Source organism: Chelonia mydas, chromosome 2 (genome assembly GCF_015237465.2).
Source record: "Chelonia mydas isolate rCheMyd1 chromosome 2, rCheMyd1.pri.v2, whole genome shotgun sequence".
Lineage (NCBI taxonomy): Eukaryota > Metazoa > Chordata > Testudines > Cheloniidae > Chelonia > Chelonia mydas.
In genome coordinates, this window is record NC_057850.1 from 193,199,470 (window position 1) to 193,215,556 (window position 16,087).

Here is a 16,087-nt window from a genome sequence, read left to right on the forward strand (position 1 = left end):
TCTTTTTGCAGATACAGACTAACACAGCTGCTACTCTGAAACCTGTCTCTCATGATGATCCTCATGCAGGACAGAACCTTTCAAAACTGGCAATAGAGCAAACCAAAAATGGGAACAGGTGCAAAAAGTCAGTCTATACCATGGACAGTATGCAATTCTCTGGGGAACTGTCTGTGCCAGGAATTGTGGGATAGATGCAATGCTTTCAGGGAGTGTTTTATGTAGTTATAGTGCACCCAAAACGTATTAATGTAGCTTGGCTGCATAGTTCCAGATAGCACAAGTTCAATCGCACTGATGCAATTCTCTAGTATTGATAGCGCCCTACCAAAGTCACGGTCCATTTTCATAAATTTCACGGTCAAAGCATTTTAAAAATCTTGAATTTCACAGTTTCATATATTTAAATCTTAAATTTCACAGTGTTACAACAAAGCATGAACATGTATTTTAAAACGGCAAAATATAAACATGTAAAGCGCTTAAGTTAATGAAAGCAGGTTAAAAAAAATTCTGGTTTCAATTGTCATTCATTGTCTGACAATAATTCAAAAACTATTGTGAAAAGCTGTCTGTCACACTCTTTACTTACTGAAGTCAGTGGTTGAATGTGAGCGTGAAGCATCCTGCAACCGTGTCTTTCTTCATTCCCTGTCTCTGCGCTGAAAGTACTTGTCTGTGTTTAGATACACCTCTCACTGCATCCACGGAGTTCATTGGAATTGTCAGAGAGCGGCCAAGCTAGCCTTGAGAGGTGAGGGATTCTGCCTTCCACTGAGTTCCAAAGCTGTGGCACAGGCAAAGTACAATCCACTTCTTTCACAATATTTTTGTAAGCAGGAGTCTCCAGCCTACAAATCTTGTTGAAGCCAGGAGCTGCATTAAGCGAGGTTAATCCACTGTCAACAGGTGCATTTGTGCAGGGTCAAAATATGCACAGCTTTAGGAACCCTGCTACAGGTTGTTGAAACTTTTGAGGTGTTTTTTTCTGCATCTCTTGACTCTTCCTCGTGGCAGTAATATTGTCTGAGCTTCTTTGCCATGCAAGAAAACACCTGCTGAGCCCTGACATTTAACTCAGCGTTGTCAGAGTGGTTTTTGTTTGACTGTGTGTCCGCCCAGAGCAGTACATCCATTACTTTGTTGTAAGCTTCGTGGATTGTGACATGTCGAGATTTGAACCAAGTGATTAAATCCATCAGTCCTGTGGCATTCTTGGCAACAAACTGAACTTCCTTTCAGCTGAACATCGTTTAGAAGGGTTGAAAGATCTGTTAAAACCTGTGTTTTTGGTGTCAGTGTGGGCTCTTCTGAGACGAACTCTGAGTAGATTTCACGGTCCGTGACATGTTTTTCACGACTGTGAATTTGGTAGGGCCCTAACTATGGACAAGGCTACTGAAGTAAAAAAACTTCTATCCCTGTATTATATTTATAGCTAATCTAAAAAAAAGACTAATCTGTTTAATATTTTCAGCTATCAGCTTAAATATTGTCTCTATAATTCAGATAATGGCAGGCTCTAATACAATTGAACTATAACCATGACTGCTTTCCTAAATTAATGGTGTAGCTAAGTACCAATCATTGAAGACAAAAGGAATCTTTCCATTGAGTACAGTGGGCTTTGGATCAGTCCCTGCAAGTGCACTGTACTGCTTGCTCGCTTATTTTCCAATTGGATTTTATGTGTATGTCTAATTTTTTTAGAATTGTTGCACCTTATTTTCTTAGCGAAGAGAAACCTTAATAAGGAGTTCCCTCTGCTCTTTCACCTGTCACTGCATCCCTGTGTGTATCCAGAATGCTTTAGGAAGAAGCTTGAGATAAATACAGAATATGAGTATTCTAATAGGAATTATAACACAGGAATTGCCCTATAATCCATCTAGTCCCATATCCCATGTCTCACAGTGCCCAGTACCAGATGCTTCACAGGAAGGTGTAAAACCCTTTAATGGACAGTCATGTACAAACGTATGCAGTGTAGTTGTAGCTGCGTCGGTCCCAGGATATTAAAAAGACAAGGTTGGTGAGCTAATATCTTTTATTGGTGAAAGAGACAAATGGCTGACTAACTTGTTGGTGAAAGAGACAAATGTGTTAATTACTTATGCTAAACATTCTATTCCATCTTGTTTTAGTTGTGACACTCTGAGTTTCCCTGCAGAAGAGCTCTGTGTAAGCTCAAAAGCTTGTCTCTCTCACCAACAGAAGTGTGTCCTATAAAAGATATTACCTCACCCACCTTGTCTCTCAGTTATGTACTAACAGGCATATAAGAGAAGTTTCTTCCCAATCCACATGACTAGTGGTTTGTTTGTGGCCTGAACCATGGGAGTTTATATCCCTCCGACATTTTTATCCTATGTAATGTTACTATGTTGCGACTCATATAAACATCTAATGCAAATGGACTCACTAGGCCAATCAAAATGAAGGGTACAAATCATTTTATATTGTGCTAAAATTACTCCCATCTACTTTAGCCACAATAAAAAGACTCAGGTAAGATCACCAAGTTCCTGAACAATACAAGTAGCCTCAGCTGTTACTGCAGATTTCAATGGAAGACCAGGACATGGGCCTCTATTTTTAGGCGTTAAAGACAAGATATATTAATTTTGTATTAATTAATCCTGTGTTATAACAACATCATCATGGCTCAGTTTTTTTCAGCCATATTTTTCTTTCATTGTAATAAATTACTTGGCCTCCAAACTCAATTTATGTACCAGAGGACTGAATTATTGCTTTGTAAGAGAGAAATAATGCTATTATAATTTAGTTATGTGGATTGTGGTTTACTGGGGAGCAACATAATAGATTACACAAGCACAATAAACTACCCCTAACTTTCTCTCATGCACTATTGCACCAATATTTGCATTTCTTACAACAGCTGATTTCTAATAATACATTTTGCTTTCCCTGAGAAATCTCACAACAGTTTTAATGAAGTCATACAGTCAGTACACAACCAGGTGATGCTGATGCTGCTCGATGTGTAGAACAGCTGCATTTCTTTTCTCCTCCTTCACTAAATTCTCTCCAGGAGAGGCCTCCATGTAATATAATTTGTGAAACAATAAACATTCCTCATATGTCCTCTTCTCCTTTGATTTTTTTCAAACTGACTTAAAACTGTCACAGATTGCTGGAGAGAGTCTTAAATTAAAGCACTGAGACTCACCAGTGAAGTACATAAACTATAGGCTTTATTGATCATTACTGCACTGCATGAGTATGCACGCAAGTACTCACTAAATCTCCCAAAGTCCTGTCCCAACATGCAACTGGGCTCAGGATAAAACCTGAGATGGATTCCATGGAAACCCATGCAGTAGTAGTGTTGTCATAGGGGCAAAATAATTGTTGCCCAATTACATTAATTCTGTTCAACTGCCCTGAGGTATTTCCCTCCTCAGGTCTTACTGCCACCAGTTTAAATTCATTTTGTTTCTCTTCTTTGTTAACCTGGTTGATCCTTGGGTGAGGTACCTACAGAAGGGCAACATCGTACAATAATATTAGCTCAAGGCCTAAGTAGAACGAAAATAAAAATAATTATCCTTCTGCAGATTTGGGGGGAAATCCCCACATTTTGCCGAAGTTCCTCACAGGTTTCTATTATTCCTGCATATCATCTGTACTTTTCCCTTCTGGAGCCATGCAGCGCTATCATGCTAGTACAGTGGTTCTCAAACTGTGGGTTGCCAGGGCTGGTATTAGACTTGCTGATGCCTGGGGCCAAAGCCCGAGCCCCACCGCCCAGGCCAAAGCCCGAGGGCTTCAGCCATGGGTGGTGGGGCTCAGGTTACAGGCCTCTGTTTGGGGCTGAACCCCTTGGGCTTTGGCCCCCGCCCACCTGGTGCTGCGGGACTCAGGCGGGCTCAGACTTTGGTCCCCCCCCTTCCTGGGGTCACGTAGTAACTTTTGTTGTTAGAAGGGGGTCGCAGTACAAGAAGTTTGAGAACCCTGGATTAGTGTAATCTACTAGAGAGTCAATAGACGAAATTCAGTCCAGTCTAAAACAGATGAAACTCTCATTCACACCTGGGCTGAAAATGGCTTAATAAGGCAGAAAGCACAGCCCCCCCAATTCTGTACACCAGTGGTCCCCAAACTGTGGTCTGCGGCACACTTGCTGGGGTCCCACCCATGGAGAGCAGGCCGGTCATATGGTGCTGGCTCTCCTCCTTGGTTCCAGTGCTGAAGCAGATTAAAAGAAGCTAAAAATACATTCAGGGAGGTCATGTGATTTTGACTGGGAAGAGAGGTGGTCTGCACAGTCCCACGAGGAAGGGATGGTGTCTGTGAGACAATCTGTCTACATAGCTCTGATCCAAACAAATCCAAGGGCTGTTCTTGAGACTGCAAGAAACTAATGTTTCATCTGATGATGATGTTGTTGTTTATATTATTGTTGAATTTTTCCCCCCGTTATAGTTAAATAGAATGGCCCAGCTCCTCAGCTGGTGTTAATCAGCATACCTCCAGGTCAGGCCAGGTAGGTCAAATTCTGCTCCTTTACACCATCGTAAGCCCAAAGCAGATATATTGAAGTCAATGGAGTTACTCTGAGATTTACACCAGTGTAAGAGAGCTTAATTTAGCCCAGAGAGTTCCTATAAATAAATACCTTAAAGCAGTAGTTTTCAAACTGGGTTACGCGTACCCCTAAGGGTATGCGAGCTCTTGTCGGGGTACGCGATAAAAATCCTGTAATGGCAGACAACACACTTTATTTAGTAAGACTTGGCAAGCTAATAATGGGTATATTATGACCCTATCTCAGATGGAGGTACGCAGTAGACTCATTATTTGGAGAAGGATACGCAGCCTAGAAAGTTTGAAAACCACTGCCTTAAAAGTCAGTGAGGTGATTAGTTGGCAATACAGGAATTGTAATTGCTTCAGTTTCTTAGCATCTCTATTTACTGTGTCATTTTCATGTGAATTCCCTCTGAATGTGGCTAACCTGGGAAATAAGAAGTCTAAATGAGAACAGAGAATTTAAGACCTGAAGCTGCCAGGGGGTGAGTGCCATCCATCATCAGGAATTGAAGATACTTCGCACTTCACAGGATTGATGAAATCAAAGTCCACAGACTCTATTTGGTTTGCTCTCCAGCCTATTAAAAGCAACTAAGAGTTAAAAGAATTAATTTGCTTCTGTTTCTTCAGAGTAAAATGCATTAGAAATTTGTATGATTTAGGATATGCCTTTTAAATGGATAAAAATGCCATTACCAGTGGTAAAATATGATTGAGTGACCTTTTAAATAAATAAGCCTGATATGCACCAAACTGTCAGAGAAGAAAAAGCTTTATAAATGATTTTGTCATGCAGGTCTCAAATATTTAGTTATTCAATCAAATATTCTCTAGTCACAAAGAGCCTCTGAAATGCTAAAGAAAATTGCTTCCAGCTATAAAACCTTAACTATTAAAACCATGAAACATCCCTTATGAAAGCATGCACAAGACTTTGTTGGTATGAGCCTAAGCTTGTTAGAAATACTTCCTAGCTATGCAATGAAGTATTTTGCAAATATAGAGCCCAATTCTCATCTCATTTGGGTGAGCATAAATCAGGAATAATTCCACTGAAATCAGTGGAGTTACAATGGTGTAAGACCAGTGAGAGATCCGACTTACACTCATAGAGCCTGAAAATACGTTTTTGGCTACGTCTGTTATTTGATCTTCCGAAAGAAGCTCTGGGTCCAAACAAATCCAAAGCTGCACTCCCTTCCCCAGGAGTGCAGATACCACCCTCAGCAATTCTTCTGGGGGCATCTTCCAGGTCACATCACCACTTCAGTCCTCTCTGGATTAGCCCTTAGCCAACTTGTCCTCTTTCATCTCCTACATCAGGCTATTCATGCAACTGGACCAGACTTGGCTGATGTGATAGAAACAGTGTTGGGTATCAGTATCTTATTAAATTCAGTATAGCACACATTTCCCCACCCATTCACCTAGCGGCCTCAGCTCTGGGAAAACTGAGCCCTGCAACATCCCAGATAAAGGGTGGCTTGGGGCAATTGCTCCCTTTGAGATCTCCTAACTAAGAACGAATGGAACTATTCAAGAGCAACTTCATTCACTCTTACTGGTGACCACAGGCAGCCCAACAGAACCTCACTGTCACTGGTACTGAAGGCAGGTGACGGCTCTAATAAAATCATCATGGACTCTTTGTTCATTGCTAGGAGATCAATCAATGCAAATAACCACAGTTTCTGCTCAAAATCAGGGTCTAAAACAACTCCAAAGATTCCCAACATTGACAGATCTGATCTGCCACAATCTTCTCAATTAATTTCTCCCAAAATGGGATATTTGATAACATCAGTAGTTAGCAAGAATGTCAGTGTCAAAGTGATTTCTTTTTACTGGGACACACAACAGCTTTTTAAAGGATTATGGACAGCTTGCCTGCCCACTTCCATACGTTCCAGTATTTGGGCCTGGATCCACAAAAGGACTTAGGCACTGCAATACCTAACTTCAAGGTGCCTAGAAAATCACTGGAACAACATAATTTACTAAGCATGACTTAGGCACCTATACAATGCACAAGGACAGATAGATACCTTAGAATGGGATCCACAAAAGCCAGGAAGCTAGGCCCGGAGCTGCCTGAGCTAACTATTGGGAGATGCTGACAAAAGGGGTGTGTCCTAACCCCCACCCCCTCTCAGAGGTTGGCACCTAAATCAGGGCTGCAGGGAAGTGCCTGCTTTGTGCAGGAGGTCAGACTAGATGATCATAATGTCCCTTCTGACCTAAATATCTATGAATCTTTGTTAGTGAGCCCCAAATCAAGAACCCCCTCCTAGAATTAGGTGGCATAGGCACGAAGGTGTTTCTTGTGTGAATGAGTTAGGCACCTGCCTAACTCCACACAAAACAGATTGGGGCAAGTGGTAGAGGAAGGAGACAGCCTCCATCTTAATCTTTATCCCAGTGGTTAGGGTACTTACCTGTGATGTGGGGAAACCCTGTTTAAATCCCTTCTCCTCATCAAGGAAAGGGAGAGAAAAGAACTGGGATTTCCCACATCCCAGGTGCGTACCCTAACCACTAGGCTAAAGGTTGTGAGAGGCCTCCTCTTCCTCCACCCCCCACCATTTTGTGTGGTGCTAGGTGTGCTCAGACAACCTACAGGATCAGTCCCTGGGGGAAGGGGGAGGAACACCTGTCTTCTCCTGCTTTGGGGATCCACTGGGGCTTAGGCAGGAGATAGGTGCCTGGACCCCTCGAGGGAAGCTGCAGCATGCATGCCTAGAGGCAGAAATGTAGGTGCCTATGGAATTCTTACAACAAAATGTAGTCACAGAGTGAGTCTGGGCATCAGCTAAGCAGAGATTTTGTGGATTGCACTGGTGCCTAAAACTGGGACACAGGCATTTAAGTTCCTTTGCGGGTCTGGGCCTTGGTATCATCTGGGCTTTAATCCCAATTTCCCATCCAGCTCATTCCTATCTAGTAGTAGCTTTCAAGCTAAATTTGGCTCAAAAATCACTCCTGTGACTGAAACATCTCTCATTTCCTTAGATTGAAATAATTTTTTCTCCTTTAAGTGCATTTTTAAGACTCATGAAGATTGCCAGAATGACTCCCACTGAAAAGCAAAATCTTCTATTGAGTAAAAGCAGTGGCAGTGTAATATATATATACACTTATACCATCTGCTAAGGTGCCTCAACCCTGATATAGTGGGACCGTCACTAGCAACAAATGGTCATTCAGTCTCCAGACTTATATAATCTTTGCCTGTTCACTGAGATATCCTGTGGCAGTCCCATATTACAGTGGTTTTTGCTGTAATACTTTCTACAACTATTTCTCTGTATAATTTTCCATTAGTGATGTACCCAAATACTTGGATGCTAATATCTAAATTGTATTGTTAAATTTATTCACCTAAATTTGGGTGATTGCCGATTGTGTACTATATGTATCTTATGACTCTTAAAACAAACTTTGTATTTGTGGATAATCTCTAAGCACTATACCCAGATGTACAGACAACTTTTTTCTTAACCTATTATATAGTTTTTTAACATTAGCTTTAGTAAGAAAATTTAAATCCGTACAGATATCAAGCTGTTTCAGTTGGACACATTTTTGTTTAGTGATTGGATGAGTGTGACTCTTAGAATCCAGTTACTAGTGTAAATATTCACAATAATAAATCTGATGGGTTTCCCATGGCTATTCTAAAATGACTGCTTAAAATTTGCTGCTTTGGTGAACAGCCCTGTGAATATTCAGAGAAAGTGAACATAAAAGGACACTAATCCAAGCCTGGCAAATTTGTTTTAAAATTTTGCAAGATTTGTTCAGTTGTAGGCACACCATGTTCCAAACTCAAATCAACGACCAAAACACCGAGAATTTAGTATCCTCTTACCAAATGAGATCAGTTTTTAAACTGACCTCACTTTGTTCTATTGAGAATGGACATCTAGACATCAATCAGATGTATCTGCTTAAACTGCTATGGGAACCCACCATCTCCAAATCAATAAAAATGTGTCTGTTTCATTCTTCCAAGTAATTAAGGAAGTTGTTTTGCTTAACATATGAATTCCTAAAGCTTTGTAGAAATATGAATTAGTTTATTTCTAAAACTATTCTGATCTTTTATTACATATAGTTTACTCCTTTTTCTAACAAAGGCTTTCCCCTACCGCCCCTCAGAGAAAAAGTTAACTGTAAGCAGGTTCTCTATAACCCAAACAGCAGCAGGTCCACTGTAATAAACTATGCTGAAATAATTTGGAGCATACTACTTCACTATAAAGTTTCATTATAAGCTTGTTTCACTGTACATTGAATAATCATTGATTCCCAATGAAATATTTGTGAACACCAAAGCATCTTCTTGAATTTTATTTCAGCCTTTCTAAATACAGTTCTCATTTTATTAATGACATTCGTTATAAACATTGGGTTTTTATCCAGGTAGTAAAGACAATATAAGGATCATGTAACTCAGTAGCTCCATTTAACTGGTTAATGATGCCATTGGTGAGAGACAGGCATTATCACAGCAGGGGCTCTGTGTACTGTTTCTTATGAGAAAAAGGGACTCAACCAACTGCTTGTTAGTCATGAAAATGAACAATGCCAGAAGATGATGTACATTAGAGAAAAATGATTGCATGAATGAACACGGACCTAAGATGCTGCTTCCTTCCTGTAGTTAGGTTGTAAGCTCTTTGGGGAAGGAGCTCTTTTCTCATTGAAAAAAGAAAAAGGAGTACTTGTGGCACCTTAGAGACTAACCAATTTATTTGAGCATAAGCTTTCGTGAGCTACAGCTCACTTCATCTGATGAAGTGAGCTGTAGCTCACGAAAGCTTATGCTCAAATAAATTGGTTAGTCTCTAAGGTGCCACAAGTCCTCCTTTTCTTTTTGCGAATACAGACTAACACGGCTGTTACTCTGAAATTTCTCATTATGCATAGCCTAGCAGCTTAATACACACTGCCTAGCATATTAGAACCCTAATTCCTGACTGGGCCTCTAGGAGCTACTGGCATACAACTGATTATTAATATATAAATGTCTCAAGATTTCGTTAAAACTATGAAGACGTGGCAGAACCTGTACACTCAAAATAACTTGCATAGTATATCTTGTAGCACACAATTCTCAGAGCTGATACTTAAGGTAGTTCTGCTTGGGTCTTTCTAGCTGAAATATGAAATACACAGCCAAGTCTGCTTTGGTTGTCATTAGCTAGATTTCATTCTGCTTAAATCTCAGACAAATGGTGCATATTCCTGATGTAGCAGTCTTTACTTACATGATAACAAACCATTTGTTACATGGGACCCCTGCCTCATTCATTGCACAATGCAATAAAGACAGGAGGTCTGCAGGAGGAGAAAAAGATGTTCCCCTAATGATAAGGCACTGAACTAGGACTCAGGAGAGCCAGGGTCTGTTCCTGGCTCTGCTACAGACCTCCTATGTGATGCTGAACAATACTATTATAATGTACAAGAAGGCTGAATTAAATTTGCACAAGCAGCTTAGTTCAGGCATTTCTTAACTTGTTTTACTCTGCAACCTTAACATTCTGTATGTAATTAGATATATATAATTGAACCTGATTCAGAAACATCTGGCTTAGGAAGAGGACAGCAACCTACAGAACGTGGATCCCTTTAGAGAACTATAATTTTCAAAACTTAGTCTGCAAGAATGGGTCCAAGCAGCCCCTAAATTCACTCGCAGCACCTGGTTGGGTTCAGATCCGAGTTGTTTTGATCTGAAAAGTTTCCAAAGAACTAAATATTTCAATATGATAGCCTGATGTACTACCACTCTGGCCGTGTAATAGACAATATTTGCAGGAGGACAGAGATTATATTTCTTCCAATTTAATCAAAGGGCAGATAAGAGAATTTGTGATTGATTAGACGGATCAACTGGACTAATTGTATTCTTTTGCTTTTCTCACTGGGTTGCAGCAACTAGACAGGCAAGTGACTGTTGCATTGTATATTAAAGGAGAGAGATGAGAGAACAGGTTAGGATATTACCCTTGTCATAAATATAAAGGGAAGGGTAACAACCTCTATGTATGGAGTAACATCAAATCCCTCCTGGCCAGAGGTACAGAATCACTTACCTGTAAGGGGCTAATCAGTTCAATTAACCTAATTGGCACCTGATCAGAAGGATCAATGGGGAAAGATACTTTCAAATCTGGAGGGGGGAGGTTTTGTTAGTGCTCTTTGTTTTGTTCCTTCTTGGGACAAAGAGAGAGGGACCAAGCAGGTAACCCAGCTCCTACTGAAATGATACTTACAATTTCTGTAATTTGAGATGTAATAGCAAGGAAATGCGTTAGATTATCTTTTGTTTTATCTTGTGAATTTTCCCTGTGCTAAGAGGGAGGTTTATTTCTGTTTTTGTAACTTTGAAGTTGAGCCTAGTGGGGAATCCTCTGTGTTTTAAATCTTTTTATTACCCTGTAAAATTACCTTCCATTCCGATTTTACAGAGGTGCTTCTTTTACTTTTTTCTTCATAATAAAGTTCTTCTTTTAAGAACCTGATTGATTTTAGTGTTCTAAACATAAAGGGTCTGGTCTATACTTTTATTAAAAGCAATTGGTTAGTATATTATTCTCAAGCCTCCCCAGGAAAGGGGGTAAGGGGCTTGGGGGAATATTTTGGGGAAACAGGGACTCCAAGTGGTCCTTTTCCTGAATCTTTGTCTAAATCACTTGGTGGTGGCAGCAATACCATCCAAGGACAAGGAAAGGAATTTGTGCCTTGGGGAAGTTTTTAACCTAAGCAGGTAGAAATAAGCTTAGGGGGGGTCTTTCATGAGGGTCCCCACTGCTATACCCCAGAGTTCAGAGTGGGGAGGGAACCCTGACAACCCTGCTCCCAAGTCAGTTGCCTCATCTTGCACAAATGCCAGTACTGAAACAGAGAATTACACTTCCACAGGTCTGCTCAACTGCACAAAGCTGATTCTGTCTGCCCTGTATCTAGTTTAATATTAGTTTAATGCTGGTTCCCAATTCTCTTCTCCCAAACATCAGCTCATTTGACCCCATTAAATGTAAATCTATAAGCCTTACATTCTACATACTATATTATAGAAAGGCTGTCAGTGATTAGAAAACAATGTATGGAAACAATAACTTAAACTCACTGTTGATTAGTGTGTCCTGCAGTTTTCAGCCTAACCAGCATTGCCAAGTAATGAACATCTCTATCAACTGCAGGGCAGCCAGTAAGCTCTTCTAACTTGGTCAGAGCACCAGCTAAACTACACCATTTAATCAATTATAACAGGTTTTTTTTTTTGTTTTTTTAAACACTTACCATCCTTAGAGAGGAATGAATTAAGTCTGAACCATAGTTAAAATTAAGTTGCATTTCTAGCACTCACCTTTAACTTCATGCTAAGTGAGTGGTTAATACATGAGGCTTAAAAATGCATCTGATACTACTTCAGGTGGTAAAAGCTGACAATTGACTGCTTTTGATGGCACTTGGCAACAGCTGAGAGATTTTTTTGCTACAAAGCGCTCTTGTTCTGGAATTTAATTGCTGTACCCATTCTTTCTGGTCTAAAAAGTACCAGACAGTTTGTTCTCAATTACATTTAAAAGAAAAAAAATCTGTTTAGAGTCAGACTGACTTAAAAAGATTGGTTTCAGAGTAACAGCCATGTTAGTCTCTATTTGCAAAAAGAAAAGGAGTACTTGTGGCATCTTAGAGACTAACCAATTTATTTGAGCATAAGCTTTCGTGAGCTACAGCTCACTTCATCGGATGCATACTGTGGAAACTGCAGAAGACATTATATACACAGAGACCATGAAACAATACCTCCTCCCATCCCATTCTCCTGCTGGTAATAGCTTATCTAAAGTGATCACTCTCCTTACAATGTGTATGATAATCAAGTTGGGCCATTTCCAGCACAAATCCAGGTTTTCTCACCCTCTGCCCCCACACACACAAACTCACTCTCCTGCTGGTAATAGCCCATCCAAAGTGACCACTCTCTTTACAATGTGTATGATAATCAAGGTGGGCCATTTCCAGCACAAATCCAGGTTTTCTCACCCCCCACCCCCCCCCTCCAAAAACCACACACAAACTCACTCTCCTGCTGGTAATAGCTTATCCAAAGTGACCACTCTCCTTACAATGTGTATGAAAATCAAGCTGGGCCATTTCCAGCACAAATCCAGGTCTCCCCCCCCCCCCCAAAAAAAAACAACACACACACACAAACTCACTCTCCTGCTGGTAATAGCTTATCCAAGGTGACCACTCTCCCTACAATGTGCATGATAATCAAGGTGGGCCATTTCCAGCACAAATCCAGGTTTTCTCACCCCCCACCCCCCCACAAACTCACTCTCCTGCTGGTAATAGCTCATCCAAACTGACCACTCTCCTTACAATGTGTATAATAATCAAGGTGGGCCATTTCCAGCATAAATCCAAGTTTAACCAGAACGTCGGGACGGGGGGTGTAGGAAAAAACAAGGGGAAATAGGCTACCTTGCATAATGACTTAGCCACTCCCAGTCTCTATTTAAGCCTAAATTAATAGTATCCAATTTGCAAATGAATTCCAATTCAGCAGTTTCTCGCTGGAGTCTGGATTTGAAGTTTTTTTGTTGTAAGATAGCGACCTTCATGTCTGTAATTGCGTGACCAGAGAGATTGAAGTGTTCTCCGACTGGTTTATGAATGTTATAATTCTTGACATCTGATTTGTGTCCATTTATTCTTTTACGTAGAGACTGTCCAGTTTGACCAATGTACATGGCAGAGGGGCATTGCTGGCACATGATGGCATATATCACATTGGTGGATGTGCAGGTGAACGAGCCTCTGATAGTGTGGCTGATGTTATTAGGCCCTGTGATGGTGTCCCCTGAATAGTTATGTGGGCACAGTTGGCAACGGGCTTTGTTGCAAGATTAGGTTCCTGGGTTAGTGGTTCTGTTGTGTGGTATGTGGTTGTTGGTGAGTATTTGCTTCAGGTTGGGGGGCTGTCTGTAGGCAAGGACTGGCCAGTCTCCCAAGATTTGTGAGAGTGTTGGGTCATCCTTCAAGATAGGTTGTAGATCCTTAATAATGCGTTGGAGAAGTTTTAGTTGGGGGCTGAAGGTGACAGTTAGTGGCGTTCTGTTATTTTCTTTGTTAGGCCTGTCCTGTAGTAGGTGACTTCTGGGAACTCTTCTGGCTCTATCAATCTGTTTCTTCACTTCCGCTGGTGGGTATTGTAGTTGTAAGAATGCTTGATAGAGATCTTGTAGGTGTTTGTCTCTGTCTGAGGGGTTGGAGCAAATGCGGTTGTATCGCAGAGCTTGGCTGTAGACGATGGATCGTGCGGTGTGGTCTGGGTGAAAGCTGGAGGCATGTAGGTAGGAATAGCGGTCAGTAGGTTTCTGGTATAGGGTGGTGTTTATGTGACCATTGTTTATTAGCACTGTAGTGTCCAGGAAGTGGATCTCTTGTGTGGACTGGACCAGGCTGAGGTTGGTGGTGGGATGGAAATTGTTGAAATCATGGTGGAATTCCTCAAGGGCTTCTTTTCCAGGGGTCCAGATGATGAAGATGTCATCAATATAGCGCAAGTAGAGTAGGGGCGTTAGGGGACGAGAGCTGAGGAAACGTTGTTCTAAATCAGCCATAAAAATGTTGGCATACTGTGGGGCCATGCGGGTACCCATAGCAGTGCCGCTGATCTGAAGGTATACATTGTCCCCAAATGTAAAATAGTTATGGGTAAGGACAAAGTCACAAAGTTCAGCCACCAGGTTAGCTGTGACATTATCGGGGATAGTGTTCTTGACGGCTTGTAGTCCATCTTTGTGTGGAATGTTGGTGTAGAGGGCTTCCTCTAGTGGCCAGGATGGTGTTATCAGGAAGATCACCGATGGATTGTAGTTTCCTCAGGAAGTCAGTGGTGTCTCGAAGGTAGCTGGGAGTGCTGGTAGCGTAGGGCCTGAGGAGGGAGTCTACATAGCCAGACAATCCTGCTGTCAGAGTATCCCCGATAATGTCACGGCTAATCTGGTGGCTGGACTTTGTGAAATGGCCCACCTTGATTTTCATACACATTGTAAGGAGAGTGGTCACTTTGGATAAGCTATTACCAGCAGGAGAGTGAGTTTGTGTGTGTGGTTTCTGGAGGGGGGGGGAAAACCTGGATTTGTGCTGGAAATGGCCCACCTTGATTATCATACACATTGTAAAGAGAGTGGTCACTTTGGATGGGCTATTACCAGCAGGAGAGTGAGTTTGTGTGTGTGGGGGCGGAGGGTGAGAAAACCTAGATTTGTGCTGGAAATGGCCCAACTTGATTATCATACACATTGTAAGGAGAGTGATCACTTTAGATAAACTATTACCAGCAGGAGAGTGGGATGGGAGGAGGTATTGTTTCATGGTCCGTGTATATAATGTCTTCTGCAGTTTCCACAGTATGCATCCGATGAAGTGAGCTGTAGCTCACGAAAGCTTCTGCTCAAATAAATTGGTTAGGCTCTAAGGTGCCACAAGTACTCCTTTTCTTTTTGCGAATACAGACTAACACGGCTGTTACTCTGAAAGGTTTAACAGAGTAAGAGACACTGCTGATGTGAGACGACTGCTTTCAAGGCAATTAAGACTTCCTGAAGGCTAGAGGTGAACAGGCAGTATCTTGAAACATGCCTTCACTTTGCTGGAAAAGATACTTACACATCCCACCAAACCACTCTCAGATGAATCCATTTATCATCTCTCACAGCACTGAAATTCAGCTAATCTGGCAAAGTGGTCATTTTTTAGCCACAGAAACTGGCATGCTTCTGTCAAATACCTCACTCTTGCACAGCACTTTACAAAGGAGGATAGTATTCTCCCCAGAAAACCAAGGCACAGAGGTGATAGGTGAGTTGTCCAAGGTCACCCCCCAGGGTAGTGGTAGAACCAGGAACAGACCCCAGGACTCCTTAAAGTCCACTGCTCTATCCAGTAGGAAACACTGTCTCCCCTATATTGACTGCAGATCTGGCATGTAAGGTTTCTAAATGCCTGTGGAGCAAGAATTTGTTCTGCTGGACCTTGGTACTCCAGAAGACAGAGATCTTTCTGCAAGCCCCCCCACCAGATACAGGAGTGTTTCTTGTCCCTGCTTTCCTACTCAGCCGCTCCTAAGGCCACAGAAGGGAGGCAGCTGCATGGGTTCCTTCTCAGTAGCCAACAACCTCCTCGGTGTCAAGGGGAGACCCGGTCCAACTTGCACCTAGGTTCTTCAGTTTTGGGTCAAGCCAGGCTGTCTTAAGGTCTTGCTTTCCAGAAACAATCCTGTCTTCCCAATACCAATTCCCCTCCCCCAGAGCAAAGTGAAATGAAGGAGACAGCAAAGCTATACACAAGCAGTCTTTCGGATGCCTTTCTTCAAAGCAAAATAGAGTAGCCTCTAGCCTGGCTATAAAGGAACAGTCTCTTTTGAAGTTCCTTCTTGCCCCAAATCTAATTAAACAAGATTTCAAACAGATTGCTAACAAAAGCCTTTTGGAATTGCTCT